This window comes from Pundamilia nyererei, unplaced genomic scaffold (assembly GCF_000239375.1).
Source record: "Pundamilia nyererei isolate P.nyererei 1_Seehausen unplaced genomic scaffold, PunNye1.0 scaffold00058, whole genome shotgun sequence".
NCBI lineage: Eukaryota > Metazoa > Chordata > Actinopteri > Cichliformes > Cichlidae > Pundamilia > Pundamilia nyererei.
Genome location: NW_005187459.1, coordinates 512,769 through 530,348, shown reverse-complemented (window position 1 = coordinate 530,348; position 17,580 = coordinate 512,769).

Below are 17,580 nucleotides of genomic sequence, written 5' to 3'. Positions count from 1 at the left end.
ATAGGGTCGGGTCAAATACTTTTTCACAACACTGTACCGCTTGAAACCTAGAATTTATTTCCACAGGTATAAAAAAAGCAGTAACTTCAAGAATTCCTTTGAAATTATTTGTCATGTATTCAAAGGAGAAAGAAGAAAATTTCTTTGCCGCTGCACTGTCTGTCCCTTTGCGCGTCTCCGGTGGATAACGAAAGAAGGTCAGCATGAGCATAGTGAGAATCAAGACCCCAGCTGTGTTCCCATCCAAGCAGGAACTCTTAATCAATACCAAGCAGCCAAAAAAGGCATGCTGAGAATAGTGAGGGTCAGGGTCACAAATATCTAGCCAGTCTTGTGTGCCAAATTGAACACTGGGATTCCAGGGGTGCAGAGGGTGTTAGCGCACTGACCTATGTGAGTGATGACGAAGAATAGAAAGAATTTATTTTATTTCTACCCCGTATCTCCCCTGCTATGATTTGGTTTGACTTTTCAGCAGAAAGAAGTTATCAAAGTTTTTATCTTTTACTGTCTCCTGATGCAACTAAAGTCAAACGCAGACACAAAGGTAATAAAAAAAAAAGAAATAAAATAAAATTACACGCAATTCAAAGCTTCCTTCATCCTTTCTTGATGCTGCTTTCTTACTAAGCACACTGAGCTACGGCCTTCCATTGGCATTCAGATCACACCTGTGCCAAATGCACTCGAGATAGCTCTCTGAAGGAATCAGGCTGTCTGTCCTTCAGGCTCTCGTCAAAGTCTGCTTTAATAATGGGATTTCCACACATTACATACAAATTCACTGGCCTCTAATGTGGGAGAATAATATTTCCAGGAAAGGGTGCACTTCAGACCCAAAGTGAATTTAAAACATTTCATTGGCTTTAAAAAGGAGCTCTGGCACATGTAATGCCCAGGAAATAATACTTTGCTCCACTGAGCAGCCAAACACCAGGCAGAGGATTAAATGATGGGTGCTGCTCTGGATTTGCCACACACTGGGGCAGTCTTAGTACGGTTCAGACGTTAACACTGATTTCAGCAGATCTGCTTACTGTAAATGGGTTGTAGTTGAACCCTTATAGTGCTAATATCCAGAAACACGCTGGGTCTGGAATTTCTTTTGTTTTGACTGCTGGCTCCTCATTTCCTTCGTCCGTTCTCTTCTCTCGCCTTTACACAAATATGCACAGCTACACAGACTCTCACTCAGTCAGACACATTATTAGATTAAGTTTGACAGTGGCTGAATTTGCTTAATGATCACATTAACACATGGACATTACCTGTCCACAAAGCTCTGTCTGAAGCATCAAATGTGTCGCATTTTAATGAGACGCCCTCGTCTCTCTATCTGAAAGGAAGCTATTTCCGGGATTGATGACTGTGAAATGAATCAGCATGCATATTGCTTAATCCAAGTCATAAAGCATCTGCCTTTTGTCCTGGAAAAATATTCAGGAGCAATTTCTTGAAGCAGTTTTTTATTTTTGCTCCATTGTTTTATGATTATGGACAGTGTCACTCGCTCACTCACTACTTGTGAATTACAGCACAGTTTTCTTTCAGGATTAAACATTTTTTTAGCCAGTTTAGTCATTCCCGGTTAACTAAAACCAGGCTTGAATAAACTGCCAATGTGTACATAACTAGCCCGAAAGGGCAGTTGATGAAAAGATACAATGTAACAACTCCTCTAATACAAGTTTTACTTTACTATCTTTTCTTATGAATAAGGTTCAGATCACATATACATTACAAGACAGTAGCTATAGGTTAGATAAAATCAGACAGTCTTGTATGTATCAAAATTACATCTACAGAAGTTAAAGTTTCCTAGCAGTAGATTTAATTGTAACGAGATGATCAAAGTTAGTCACAACACTTGTCAGTAGTTTAACGTTGAAGATGATCCGTTGCTACTTTAAGGTGGTGGAATCACAGCTCAGCTTGCGTAAAGCCTTCGTGACTAATGATTTCTTCTTTTGTAGAAAACATTTTGTGTTTCATGCAGGTGTTTGTTCCTTCTGATTTAACAGCTGCCTTTTACTTGGTGCTAGCATATCTTGGGCTCTTGATACAAAGTTTATATAGTCACAGAAATCCGAGATGGAAGACCAAATGTAAAACATTGGAGTTGCATCAAATTGTTTTATCATTCAACATGTCAATATTCACCTTGCTCCAGGATACGTCTGGAAGTATATTCATATTTATAATACTGACTAAATCATCACTTATTGGCATTGAAAGTCAGAAATATAGTATCAACAAGAAGTTGGAGATCAAAAATCTGGAGAAAGATCTAAGTATAATTTATAACATAATATATATAATATATGGAGCAGTCATGGTTTGCCCTTTATATCGTCACAGTTTGAACAAAATGAAATAAGACAAAAGCACAGAAACGTTTATAAATGGTTCCGCTTTTTTTTTTTTAAATCAGTTTGATTTTCAAACAAGTTTGGCATATTTTTTTAAATTCTAAATTCAGTTTGTTTGTCTATTTTTTAAACTGTCTGTCTTAAAAAATGTAATAAAACGTAATAAAATCATTGTGAGGAATAAAATTCCTCACAGTGGGACTATAATACCATCCTACAAGCATAGCAACCAGAAATGTCAGCACTACACATATTTTCCTTTTTAGTATTTTCATGTGGTTTCAGAATAAGTCAGAGCAAAAGAAAAACAATTCATCATGCTCTTCCATTTGACATTTCGTGGCTCAGGCGTGCCAAAACAAAGCAAGTACTGGTGGCGCAAGATATCCTTGTCATGGCACACAGCTTGACAGTGATGACAATGGCCTGAGTCACACCCATGGCACTGATTGGTTAGTCATTACCCCCTCACAAGGCAGTAATTGGATCGATTGCTTATTCAACAGAGAAACTGCTGTTTCATTCAGTATGCCAGATGAATCAGTCAACGTGGTGGGTTGGACAGATTCAAATTCGGACGAGGACCATCCTGCTTTCTAGATTGTAAGAAGAGAAGAGAGTGATGTAAGATCATAGACTATGTGTGCATTTAAATACACATAGACTATGTGTATTTAAATGCTTTAAATACACACATAAGTCATTCTAAGTACTCTGGCAGCACATTTTAGAAACAGTTTAGAACAGGGGTGGGCAATTCCAGGCCTCGAGGGCCGGTGTCCTGCAGGTTTTAGATCTCACCTTGGGTCAGCACACCTGAATCACATGATTAGTTTGTTACCAGGCCTCTGGAGAACTTCAGGACATGTTGAGGAGCTAATTTAGCCATTTAAATTAGCTTTGTTGGTTCAAGGACACAGCTAAAACCTTCAGGGACACCGGCCTTCGAGGCCTGGAGTTGCCCACCCCTGGTTTAGAACATTTTGAGGTAGATAAAACAGGAAACTATTGCAACATTTAATGGCACTTAGAGTAGTAGCCCTACTGTGAGAAAGTGCATTCATCACCACCAACACCGAACTAAATTTTTTTTTTTAAAGCACGATAAATTGTGCATCTGTTCATTTGTTGTTTAAAACTGTTTTGTTGTAAACCAGTGAAAACCCAGCGGCTAGATTGAAGCTTGTCACTTATGGACTTCCCCAGCATGTAGCCATCTATCTCATCTTCTACCAGGTCATATGTTAATCCTGGGTGTTTTTCAAACTCATTGGTAGTCACTTCAATCCCTCACCTGGAAGTTGAGAAAACTTTCAGATTGGGTCCCTCACACTTTCTGTCCCCATGGTTATTTCACCCGTACTCACTGGAAGCCATTGAAAGTGATTAACTTTCTATGGTTTCTGGTCACCAAATCGCTGAAAATCACTTACAGTGTGTACACAGCTTTAGTTCTACCACCATATTCAGAATCACTTTCGTTCATCTTTAATAATTTTAGGTCTACTTCTGATTATAAGTTATATATATATATAATTCTTAACACATGATCTAACTTCCTTGTTTTTTTCCTTCCTTGAGAGTCTCACAATAGGTTTGCCACATCGGCCTGAACTTGACTATATGAACAACTTTGGATTAGATTTCCATTAAAAAACAGGCACATTCATTGATAAATCCATCCATCCATCTTCTTCCACTTATCCGGGGCCGGGTCATGGGGGCAGCAGAGAAGCCCAGACCTCCTTCTCCCCAGTCACCTCCTCCAGCTCGTCCAGGGGATAAATCCTAACTATTCCTTTTCTCATCCCAAATTGATCGTTTTGGCTTTTGGTGAAATGTCTCAAAAAAAAAAAAAAATGGTAGATGAAGACTTTTCATCTGGCACCATCATCAGGTCAGAATTTTGATTCATACAGTAGTTTGATTTATGTTTGAATACCTGCAAAACTAAAACAGCTGAGTGTTCTGGGTTCTGCGAGTTACTTTTTTTCTATCCAAGATCAAAGAAGAATATTTTAATGTGACTTGAAGTAGTTGTTTGCTTTGTTTAGGACTTTTGTATTGGGTATTGTTAAAATCACAACCTGCATTGGTTGCCTTGACGTCTAATCTCATGTTGCATGGTCTGACACCATGTAGAAGCAGTGTATGGTATGAAACAGTTTCCATCTGCCTCTGCCACTCTTTCTCCCAAGGTTAACTGCCTTTCTTTGGCCTTGTGTAAAACCAACCTTGAACACTGAACCCGTTTTATGGTATATATAATTACCAAGTCGAAGCAGTGAAGCTGCACAGTTAATTGAACTCATGATTTAGTGTAAGAGTGTAAAGACACATGGTGTGCCTCAAGAGGTGAACCACATTGTAGAAACTTGACAGGTCAGCCTTGTCACGGTTAGTCTTTTCCATGTGAAGGTTTTTAAGATTGAATGGGATGTACCCATGTGTAATATCACATCGGCCAATATCTCATCAAAGCTGACAAAGATGTGTAGTTGACAGGGTGCTCTCTCTTGAACTTTGATTTGATTCGTACAGACTAGATATTTTTCTATAGCTGTCACAGCAAAGCAACGAAAGTAAGTGTCAAAAGAAGGTTTGTGCAAATATATGTTTTCTAAATCAATGATTATGTTTCCTATTCCTATTCAGACTCATTGTTTCTGTTTCTCCTCATGCGTCTCTCCAATGACAGTTGCACAATGCAAACAGCGTGGTCTGTCCGCGTATGCTGTCCTGGGGCAAGGGCTCAGTTCAGTTCGGGACAGTGCTGCCTTGTTCCTCTCACATTACTGTGCTTAGTTACAAAACAAGCTGATGGCATGGCTTTAGTCAGGGTCAAACACTGTTGTCCATCTCTATATATCAAATTCCATGTTGGCAGCAGAGAACTATGATTTAGCTCTCATAATAGCTCTGTGCTGGTGGGGGATGCATGTACAGTACAAGGCACTTTTCCAAAAATGCTTAACAGTCAGTGACCGTCAGTTTATGGCTTTGAATTTCTGCCATCATGTGTTTTTTTCTGGGTTCCTGTCCCACTTCCATTATCAGAAGCACAGCTATGGCGTGACAAATAAGTTCACATATGACAGATAATGACAATGAAAGAGTAAATCAATGTATCAGTGTCAGGCTGTAGTTATTACATTTGCATGGAAATGCTTGTTGGTATGGTAAGAGTTAATGAGCAATGTTTTGATAACCGTGAGAGCTTTCCATTTACATTCCCCATACTAGCAGATTATAACCAGTAATGGGTCCTCCTGGACAATCCCTGAGACACACCCTCTATTAGAGCAATTATTGTGCCCTGGTGTACTGAAAGGCTTTGCTTTTTGGTAGTTCTGATCAATTCTGATTTGTTATACTGGTCCCTTTACAAATTGTTCTCTATTCTAAAAGTAGAAGAGCTTTCATATTGAGTTTCTTGGTCATATGATGCAATACTGTTACATCAGATAAGCAAAGAATAAATGACTTTATATATGTCCACATTTGAAAACACTACTCCATTCTACTAAAAATAGGTCAAGTAGAAAAATGAACTCACAACTATTCAACGTGGGCACAGACACAGGAAATTTAATGAACCCAGTTGTTAGAAACCAGTCAATATAAATGCACCACTGCAAAACAAGCAGTGTTTGCAAATGACTCCATCTCAGTTTATGTTTAGATATTTGGCTGATTGGTGTTAACATTGCCAAGGTTACTCTACTTTGCTCCAATGTCATTTCTGTTTAAAAAATATTTTTTCATTGCTATGAGCCCTGAGTTGGAGCCTCAGAAAATGTTCCAATTATGCAAAGAGGGCACAAGCTTATTAGTTTTGAAGGGTATGAACTGGGCTTGTTTTGTATAATGTCAAATGCTCAGACAGTGTTGTTTTAAGAGGACCAGAAGTTTGTCAACAATTAGCTATACTTTAAAAATGAAAATGGGTGATCCTTTTTAAGGGTTGACTAAATCTTGTCATTATAGTTTCTACCTACCCAGTCAATGTATTTTTATGAGTTCATGTCTGGTTTTGGTTTTGAGAATGATTTATGTTTGATTTCATTTCTTTTGTAATACTTATTAATTTAGTTGGTTTTCTATTTGTTTAATCATTGGTTTAGTTTAATTCCTTGTCTATATGTCCTTTTTCTGTGGCCCTTTATGGTTTTTGCTTTGTTGTATTGCTATTTGCTATTATTATTGTTATTATTTTTATTATTATGCTTTTACTTAATTCCTTATTTGTGTTCCTTTCTGTTCTAGTCTTGCATTTATCCTTTGCCTTTCTTTGCTCATCCCACTGTTCAGCAATGTCTCACTTCCCGTTTTATTTTGGCGGCTGTTGCATTCTGTGCCATGTGTTGAATTCCACTTCCATTGTCATGTATAAAAAAAAACCTCAAAGACAGTCAGGTATTGCGTGGCTTCCTAGGGCACACATATGTCTGTGAAGGTTCTCAGTCATCCAGGTCATTGTAGTCAAAGGAGCTTGCAAAGAAAAGCGTCTGGACTTCTTTAAGTTGCTTAAGTTGTTTCACCTCTCATCGCCTCAGATGAGAGGTGAAACGTCTTCAAGCAACTTAAAGAAGTCCAGACGCTTTTCTTTGCAAGCTCCTTTGACTAGGGCACACATAGGCACAAGAATAGGCGAGTGCCTAGAGGAAGACAGAGAAAAGACCCACACATGCACACACACTAACAGAAAGAGAGAAAACAACAAAGAGAAACAAAATTTTAAAAAAGCAGCCCAGCGTGAGATACTCCGGGACATCCCCCCATCTGTGTTGCCCCCTATGTTACCTCTCTTCTTGTTATCTTGTGTATACATCACCTGAGTCTCCCTTTGTCTTTTGTTGTGTTGTCTGCATTTCTGTGGGTTTCCTTTGTGTTCCCTGAGATTTCTGGTATTTGGATTCCCTGACTCTGTTCTGGAAATGTCTGGAAATCTTTTGCATATATCTTCATATCTTTTAACTAAGCTTAAAAAGCAGATTTTTGAGTCTAACTGTTGCATTAGTTAGACAGCAAAATATAACATTTAGATTTTGTATCCAAAGATCGTACCTTCTATTCCCTACCATTCTAGTCCATATTTTAAAGCCTTAGTTACTTATTAATTCACATATAAATTGTATTGTTATAGACTAAGCTACCCAGCAACACATAATTAAAATCAACTGCAGCTGCAACATTAGTGAAGCCATAATTATGATCATGTATTTGAACAAATGTCATTCTACATAATGAGCATGTGTACTTTCTGTACCTTAAATACACCGAACAGACATAACATTATGATTACTGAAAGGTAAAGTTAATAGCACTGATTATCGCTTCATCGTGGTTAGGGGGTGGGATATATTAGAGAGCAAGAGAAATGTTGTCCTCAAAGTCGTATGTATTAGAAGCAGGAAATATGAGTAGCTGTTAGGATTTAAACAAATTTGCCAGAGGCTAAATTTTAATGGCTAGAAGACTGGGCTGGAGCGTCTTCAAAACTGCAGCTCTTGTGGGGTGTTCCCAAGTCTGCAGTGGTCAGTATCTATCTAAAGGTGATCCTATGAAGGGACAGCAGTGACCCAGGGACAGGATCATGGGTGGCCAAGGCTCACTGATACACATGGGGAACAAAGACAGGTCTGTGTGGCCAGATACAACACACGAGCTATAGCTCGAACTGCCAAAAAAGTTAATGCTGGTTCTGATAGAAAGGTGTCAGAATACAAAGGTCATTGCAGTTTGGGGATGCATGCATATCTGCAGGCCAGTCAGGATGCTTATGCTGACCCCTGTCCACTGCCCAAAGCACCAACAGTAGCTAAGAGTACATCAGAACTGGACTGCAGTGCAAAGGAAGAAGCTGGACTGATGAATGATGTTTTGTTTTACATTATGTGGCCGAGTGCATGTGCGTTGCTTACATCGGGAACCATGATGCACTATGGGAAGAAGGCAAGCCGGTGGAGACACAGTTTGGGCAATGTTATACTGGAAAACTTGGAGTCCATGCCTTGACAGGCCAGGGCTCTTTTGGCAGCAAAAGAAGGACCAATATGATATCATAATGTAATAACAGTCTACAGACATACATTTTAGACTAATTAGTGACTCTAAATTGGCTGTCGGTTTCAATGTGAGCATGAATGGTTGTCTATCTCTGTGTCAGTCCTATTCAGACTGGTAGCCTGTCCTGTGTATACCGTGTCTCTCACTGCGTGACAGCTGGGATAAGCTCCAGTACCTCTATGATCCTGAATTTGATAAGCAGAAGAAAATGGACGGATGAATTTAAGAAAAGGCAGAAGAAATGAAATGGTAAGAGTTATTATTTTACACATTTTACTGTGCCTAAGTTAAAACTAGAACCATAACTATCAGAGCCATAACAAAAGCATCCATCTGCAGGTATATCGCCTTGACAGTGGCTCACAAATCAAATGAGATAAGGTTTGTGTCTCAGTTTAATTTTTTGTTGTTGTTGTTGTTGTTTATTTGGCAGTCTTTCAAAGAAGACCTTCGGGTAGCACTCTGTGGAGTTCCTTAATTTACTTTCGTCTCAGTAAGTGAACCTGAGAAGACATTTGAGTCCCTTAAAGGGGACACCAATTAAATCATTCTTGGTGGTTTATTGTTTACTACAAAATCTTTTTTTTTTATTATTATTTTACAGTTGACATCAGTGGTACAGCTTCCTCAATTATGTCTGTAGGTTTTAACGTCAAATTTAAAAATATAAATTTGTAATTCTTTTTCATAAAACATAATCTGATAATCTCAGGCAAATTAAAGAACTGAATCAAATCAAAATACAGAAAGTGCGACACTTGCCTAAAGTGGGTTAGATAATTGATGCGCTTGTGGTAAATGTTCTAAATGTTTGCTAGTATTATTCATAGTTGAAACAATAAAAAAAATAGTTAAGTAAGTTGTAGTAAGTTTATACCGAAATAGATGTTTGGTTTATGGCCACTTATGTACTTTCTTGCGTTTGCCAGATCGGTCTTTGGAAAATTTCAGTAAATTAATATCTAAATATAAATACACAGCATCACTTTTCAAAGTACAAGATTTTTAGTAGCGCCTTCTGACATCCGTTCATCCTCTAAGGCTTTTCGACCAATCATATTTCAGCAGACTTTGCTTGCATGCAGGTAAACATTTCACTTGGAGAGCTTTAGCCAAAATTCAGTTTCAGAACCTCTGGCTATTGTCTGATGAGTATTTTGCATTTCTTTTTTTCTTTATTTAAATTTATCTGCATTAAAAACATTAACTGGAGTTGAAGATATTCACTGGTTACATCAGAAACATAAAAATACTGGTCACTGTCCCGAGAGGCTAAGCCATCAGACCGGTCGATGTATCCATCTACAGTCTCACCACTGCTGGTGTGTCCTCCAATGTCACAATGGCATTAATTAGTGCAGAAGCACAAGCTCACAAAGAAAACTTTCCTTTTTGGTGGCAGGCATGATTAGGCCACAATTTGTCAACTACTTGTTATGCTTTTTTATGTAATATATAGCCTGCACAAATGCACACCCATGCCATAATGTTGTTTTAAATAGCTACTTTGCTATTGATAATTCATCATTCTACTAAATCACAGCAAAAAATGTAAATGACAAAAAGCAACAACTGTTATTTGGAAGCAGATTAATTGCAGTCCATTAAAGGCCTCCATGCTCGAGTAGGGTGACAAATGGACCTATTAGCCACTAATTAGGCTTAGATTAAGTCAAAGGGAAGTTGTGACAGAGTGATGGTTGCACTTCTACTGAGAGAAGAAACAAAGTGCATAACTAGTTATGTATGTATATGTATATTTTCAGGCCTCAGTTCTTGTTTTATGTCCATCATAAATACAAATGTTTCCAAACATACCAGGGAGGTCACATGATAACACTAAGCTCCACCACAATCACTGATATGTTTTTCTGTGCCTTGGTTGAACCTTGTTCATTTCACAAGTTGAATAACTACGCGGACGTGTGAAGGGTGTACTACGAAGCAAGATTAATGGGTTAGTGGGCTACGTTGAGCTTGAAATAGCAGTTTTTTGAGTAGTGAAAGTGACTCTTTTTTATGTAAATCAAAATGGTAACTTATGCTGAACACAAAACCTGGTCATAATGATCAGAGTTTCAGCTTAAAATCATCTAGAGCATCATGCTTTCACTCACTTTTATTTACAGTGTGCTTTAAGTGAAATAATCCTATAGATTATGCAGAGGGCAAATCTGTTTTATATTTGCAAGTAGTTAAACCGGCTACAAGATGAATAAAGCCCAGCTGTAAAGTTACAGAGGCACAAACTGTGCATGGCATTGTCACTGGAATTTACACCTATTCATTTGGTAATGGAGAAAACGTAAACCAATTTTATACTAGAAAGGTGGTTTTTGCACTTAAATCTAGAAGCTTTAAAATTTTAGGGAACATAAAAAGCAAATAAATAAATAGAATAAAATTGTTATTTACCTTACTTGCTCTTTGAATTCATGGCTAACTCTTTTTTTAAAATGTAAATCCCCACATGCCCTACATCCCTTTTTTTAACTCAAGGTAAAAAAGTAGTGCTGACAATTAAGATTATTTATTTATTCTAAAGTTATTTAATGAAAGCATAGAAGAGTTTTTCTGGAATATACAACTGATGTTTTTACTTCTAATTTGGTTTTACCCTGACAGGATGATTCGGAACACTTTTGAAGTGTGGAAAAATGATCTTTTCTATTGCAGTACCTATGCCAAATGAGACTATTTAGAAATGTTTCTGCTGCTGAAGTGGTGCAGCTGTGCAGTGTGGTAAAGTGGCGTTGCCTTCAATGAGACTGCCTGCAGGAATTCATTATCTTGAAAGCTAGCGTGGCAAAGACCATGGGCAGGTGGTATGGGTAATTTCACATTTCTCCTGTGCCCTGTGAAGATGCCACTTTGTGTTACCTCTCTGCAGTGGAAGAGCACATTGGCAAGGTCTGTCCAACTGTCCGTACATCTGAAATGAGCCAGTGTTGATAGCCATCTGATTAGACGAGGAGCTGAAGTCCACTGCAGTAATCAATCTTCACTTTTTAACTGTAACTCAGACCACAACCTTGTTACACCAACCACTTTACTGTTGGCTCTCTGGCTTTATAAAGAATTAAGATCACAAACTTGCAAACACAGTAAGACATGTCGTTGAAGGTATTACAATCACCTTTAATTTATAATCTCATGCTGCAGTTCCAACAGGCATCTGGAAAACATGTGGAGTGGTCTGAGCCATATTGATCTCATTTCTCAGCACTCGAACCATCTAACTGGGTCACTGGACGCTAACCAGAAAGGACGCTCTTTTAACACTTTGTGTGTGAACTGATGTAAAAGAAACAGAAACTCAGAGCACTGGGTTGTGAAGAGTTACCCAGATGTAGAGCACTTAAAAATAGCTTAAATCTGCCATAGATTGTTATCTGAACCTTTATTTTATTTTATTTTATTTTCAAATATAGATATATTTTTGGGGTACTTGGTTGGTAGTATGTATTCATTATAAACTTTGGGTGAAAGCAGTGGAAGACTTTTGAGCATTCAGATGTTGCTTTTCACAAAATCAAAAAATACAGAATAGCATTCGCCTTAACATCCATCACAATGAAACCATATGACAGAAGCATTGTGACTCTTCCTTTTAAGTCAGTATAATAATCTTTATTTAATTTTACTAAGCCTGACTTTACATAGTTACATCTACTTTTACTGTATTTTAGTTTGCATTTTTATTATGTTGTGTTTTGTTACAGATTGTGACTTTTTTTTAGGGGGGGGGGGCCTTCATCAGGCAAAACATGTAAAAAATGTTGTAACAGGGGAGGTTAAAGATTCAAACAGACACCCACTCAAACCTCTCACAACTAATTAGCTACTTTGATAACATGACTGGGTAACAAAAAGAGCACCCAGAGAGTCTGAGTCATGAGGGGAAACAATAGCATTTCCTAATGTAAAATTGGAAATAATTTGGGAAATTGATCATGCAGGATACATAATTATCATTATAAGATTGGGGTAATGGGAAATATCACTGTACACAAGGGATAACGCTGAAAAACAATACTCGATGGCTGTGATCTTCAGCCCCTGAGGCAGCATTCATCAAAAACAGACACAGTTGTGTAGAGAAGACCATTGGCTCAGCAGGACTTTTTAGTATTTACAGTTTGTTGCTATATTCATAAAAGAGTTAAAACGTTATCATCCAAAGAAGACTCGTATAAAAGATCCAGGTATAAGGTGGACTGAGGCAACATGGAAAACCCTTGCCTGTCATCTGGGAAATCAAAATTTGAATTTTACTTGGAAATCATGGATGGCACATGATCACAGCTAAGCAGGACAATGATTATCTGCCTTTTTATCAGCACACTGGTAAAACCCTAGCATCCAGGATGTGGCTGCATTAGTACTTATTACATGCCAAGACCCCTGTAACACTGAATGATACATTTAGGTTTTGGAGCAACCTGCGCTACCATCCAGTCTTTTACATTAATGGCCTTGTGCACAGCAACAGTCAATAAAAGTAAGCTACAAGTAAAGCTTATTATACTTTAACTACGTGATGGACTGCATCCCTGTGGAAACGGGAAATGTGGTTCTTGCTTTTTTTGGCTGTCCATAAAATGGATTTCACAGCAGAGACACTCATAGTTTTCCTTAAATGGTAACCTAAACATCATGTCAACCGTGCTGTCATGTTAGATGAACTCAATCAATCCCACTCAAGCCCCTCCCCATCTCATCCAAAGAAAGTCTTCTTTGTGGATTTGTTGCACTTTTCCTGTATTTATTTCTGATTGTACCCAGGTGCGGCATACAGTAGAGTGTGCTCTGAACACCAACCATCTGTGCCACAGAGGAGTCACTAATTTGCCCTTAATGGGGAATTTAATTTCATATAAATTGAATTATTTATATTGCCTCTCACACATACAACAATATGAAGGCTTTGCAGAGCACAGCAGTGCTTTACTGGTACCGAGATAAAGTTAAATGTTCTGTTGACTGCAGTTTTATTTGTGTTCTGCTTTTATATCTTGTACAAATCAGCAGATGCAAAAACAAGATCAATGAAATTAACGGTTGTAAAACACTGCCCTGCCAACAACAGACATGAGACAGCAAAGTAAACTCACACAGACCAGTGTTAGAGTAAGGTAAACTACGAGCAGATTTTTCACAGTCAAATAAAAAAAATGAATTTTAGTCATGACTTAAAAAAATAATTTAACACAAGAAAAATGTATTCACTGTATATATATTTCTAGTGAAACTCGGCCAGTTAAAATCTAACCTCAAGCAGTGAAATGGAAAATGGCAAGCTCAGTTTCTCATTAGCAAGGTGTCCTTTCCGTACTTAATGGATATGTAAATAAGGAGCGGTGTGGAGGAAGAGCGTTAAAATAAAAATAAAATGATAATAATCAGAGGGAGCAACAGAAATTGTTTTCTCAGTGCTGTGTCACTGTTTGTTATAGCGTAATACTGCAGGCTGTAATTGAAAACTTTATAACATGCAACGACAGGTCACAGTCTCATCAGCTGTAGCTTTTAAAGTTAGGTCCAGTAAAATGTACTTCATGTATATTTTTTCTGCAACTATGTGTTATTTTTCTAGTGAATATTCACATACATTTGGGGATATAGATTCAAGAAAAAAACAGTGACTAGTTACTTGTATACATAATTATCAAAATGATTTTTTCAAATATTCTACCATCTTGAAATCAATACAAGCTGCTGATAAAGAGCCTCTTTCAAACCTGCATGCTTCTTTTCCTTGGATTAGTGGATCTGATTTGTGCAGCCTATGTATTCCTTCTAAAACAAGGTCAGTTGTTCTTGACTGATCAATAAGGATCGTCAATAGAAGAAATAGCAGCATAACCCATAAGACAAGAAATGATGTGTTGACTAAAATTGATAATAATTGGTTTCTGAGGTCTGGTAAAGAATAAATTAAGCAAGGTGTTATGGGTATAGTGTTGGGATCTGTGCCATATAAAACGCTGAGCCTTTAGGGGAAGTCCAGCATATTAAATATGGGAAAAGCATGAATAAATGCTGTGGAGTATTTAATGTAAACAACTTAATAGCAGGTAAGAAGTATCTAAATCATGTGTCCTGATAACCCCAAGTGAGTGTTAGGGGTCAAAGAGTAAGCACTGGCCTGTGTGTTTGTGGATTTCCAGTAAACTGCAATGTTCTGTTCTCCTCAATGAGCACAGCACCATCCAGGAATAGCAGTCCAGCTTCCTTTGTATCCTCCCTGGTGAACTTGATGCGTTTGTCCACAGAGTAGATGTGTTAGTGGAAAGCCTCTACTTCTTGGGTTTTGATTTTGGCCCAGCATAGCCAATGGATCAGGTACATGGATGACAGCTGGGTCAAATAAAAACCTGAGAAGAAATCCTAATAGCCCATGGCTCAGTTATGGTGACAGAATAGGTCAGAACCAACAGCCATAAACAGTATAAAAAATGGACGTAGCTTCCGCCGCCAGGAGATGACACCTGTGCCTGGGTCTTCTGTGGCAGTCAGTGGAAACAGATTTTAAGTTTAAGCCCGCAAAGAAGATACATTAAGGGGTAAACAGTGACCTTTATATCTTGTTTCCATGTATGAAAAAAGAGGCAACAAGGAAGGCTTTGATGAATATTATCTACTTCAAGCAAATCAGCAGTTAAATAACCAAAGTTGTTTGGCAGAGTACAGTTCAAATTTGTGATGTGTGTGCCGAGTAATATTCAAGGCAATTAAAAAGGCCATACTTTCCAGTCATATGGCTAAATGGCATTTCCCAATTGGTTTTATGACTGCAGTCAACACTGAGGACTAGCCATTATTCTGAATGCCACATTTGTCGGGCATGGAGGTTATAACAGCTCTGATCAAGTGGACTTCTCACTTAAACAGACTGCAGAATGTTGCTTGCAACCATAAATCTTGCCATTAATCAATAACGGATTTATTTTGCATCTCAAACAAGGACATAATGTCAGCAGACGCTCACTTGCCAAAAACTACTCGTCACATTAAAACAACTGTGCTGTTGTGATTGCAAAGGACGCTTGTTTATGCTTACTTAATGAAACACTGTTAGTGAGAGAGAGCGAGAGCAAAAGGTCAAAGGGCAGAGTACATGCTTGGAAAGTTTCCCATCTACTTGAGGGTTGTCTTATTGCCATTAACAAGGTAGACTGAAATGGCATTTTAGATAGAGGTGAGTGTCTTTCTGAAAAGCCTTGCACCTTCTTTGAGGACTGGCACTGTCTCAGGGACAGAAGGGCATGTTGCCTGTTGTTGCATGTGCAGAGTAATGCCCGTCTTCCAATCTCTCAGGACTGCAAACTACTGAGAGGCTATCTCCCGTAAAGTAGGGGCATGACGGGCAGGCCTGTAAATGCCTGTGAATCACTCCATCATAAATCTCTGAACTTCACAGGAGCAAAAGAAGATGAGGCACTATCTCATGAGTGACATGTCAATTATCCCACCCTCCCACCTCCACCTGTTTTATATGTGGCCACTAGTCATAAACACTGCCGACCAGCTCCTATCTCAGACATCTTGAGTTTGGGACTAAATCCTTTTTCAGCAGCAGGCGGAGACATGATTGATGTACAGTCCACCCCTCCTCATCACCTGGGACAGGATCACTCTTCATGTGAATGATATAGCCAATCTGTTTGTAATATTCATCACTTTAGCGTTGAAGCTGGATATTCTGTTAAATTGGTAAACCTGGGAGTTGCCTGCCACTTGCTTTTCCTCAACTTACAGACGGCCGTGTTCAATTAAAGGTCATTTTTAAACATTTACAGTTTTTTTTAACACGCATAGAGGCCAGACACGTTTATAATGACCATGAAGGCAGCATCACGGTCGGTCAGCAAGGCATCGCAACACGCCACCGCATCAAAACTGTACCCATCTAAAGGATGTTTTAAAAAATTGCTGCTGTTTGCAGTTTGCTGTTGGTATATGAGATGCTTAGCTGTCATTTTGTTTGCAATGCTGACAAGGGAAATGAAATTCACCAAGGGGAAATTTAGTGACTTAATACTTTACCTGCTCAGCCTTGCCAAACAAAACTCGTGGTGTTCATTTCTGGTGCAGTTTATGAGCGGCACCACTCAACCTGTTTAAGAGAAGTGGAATTTGGCACCGATTTGTGATGTGTCACTTCCAACAAAGATTTCTTGTTAGAGGTAAGAAAAAAGAATATTAGGAAGAGTAAATCTTCACTTTATGTCTGGTAAAAGAATGTCTAGTTAATATTAATGACCTCAGAAGCAGCTGTTTGATGTTATTGATTGACATTGTGTGATGTCCTGTGGCTGTGACATGACTTATTGCTAGGAGGAGGAGGTAGAAGAGGAAGTATAATTAATATGTGGATGATCGTATATTTTATCCATGGATGTACGTTACAGCTGAGACAGTAATCAATGGCTTAGGCAGAGGCGTCATATATTATAGGGCAATCGATATCCCGATTCAGTCACTATCAGATGTAGATATTGTCAAGAGATGGATTCACAAGCATACAGATACCATTGGACTGCATATTTTGTCAATGTTTCTTTTTATTACATGATCCAGGAAATACCATTTCCTAACCTGTCATTCATTTAACGGATGCACAGCATCCAGCCCGATATCCTAAACACCCAGGCATAGTCAGGCTATAGTCAGCATTAGTCACAGGCCCAGGTTGACAGAGAAAGAAGTCATCTGTATTCCCAAATGCTTTTACGAGAGTGAAATTTAATACCAAGACACTGGAGCACCTATAACCTTGTCACTGGGATACAAATATGTCGTAAAGTTTGATAAGAGGCTTTCTGAAGTCTGTCAAATGTAATTGCAGGATATGGGAGCACATTTACGCAGAGTAGAAAAGGGATAAATAATCCTATTAACTTTTAGACATCGACTGTCTCTTTTTGGAGGGTTTGAATATTACCATACCATACCACCTTTATTTATAAAGCACTTTAACATAAAACCAGAGTTCACAAAGTGCTGTACATGCTAAAAGCATAAGTAAAAAAAATTAAAATGAGATAAGATAAAATAAATAACTAAAAAACTAAAATAAATTAAAACATGTCAAAACAAATTAAGTCAACCCCTCTAATCAATGCCAAAGGCTTCAGCG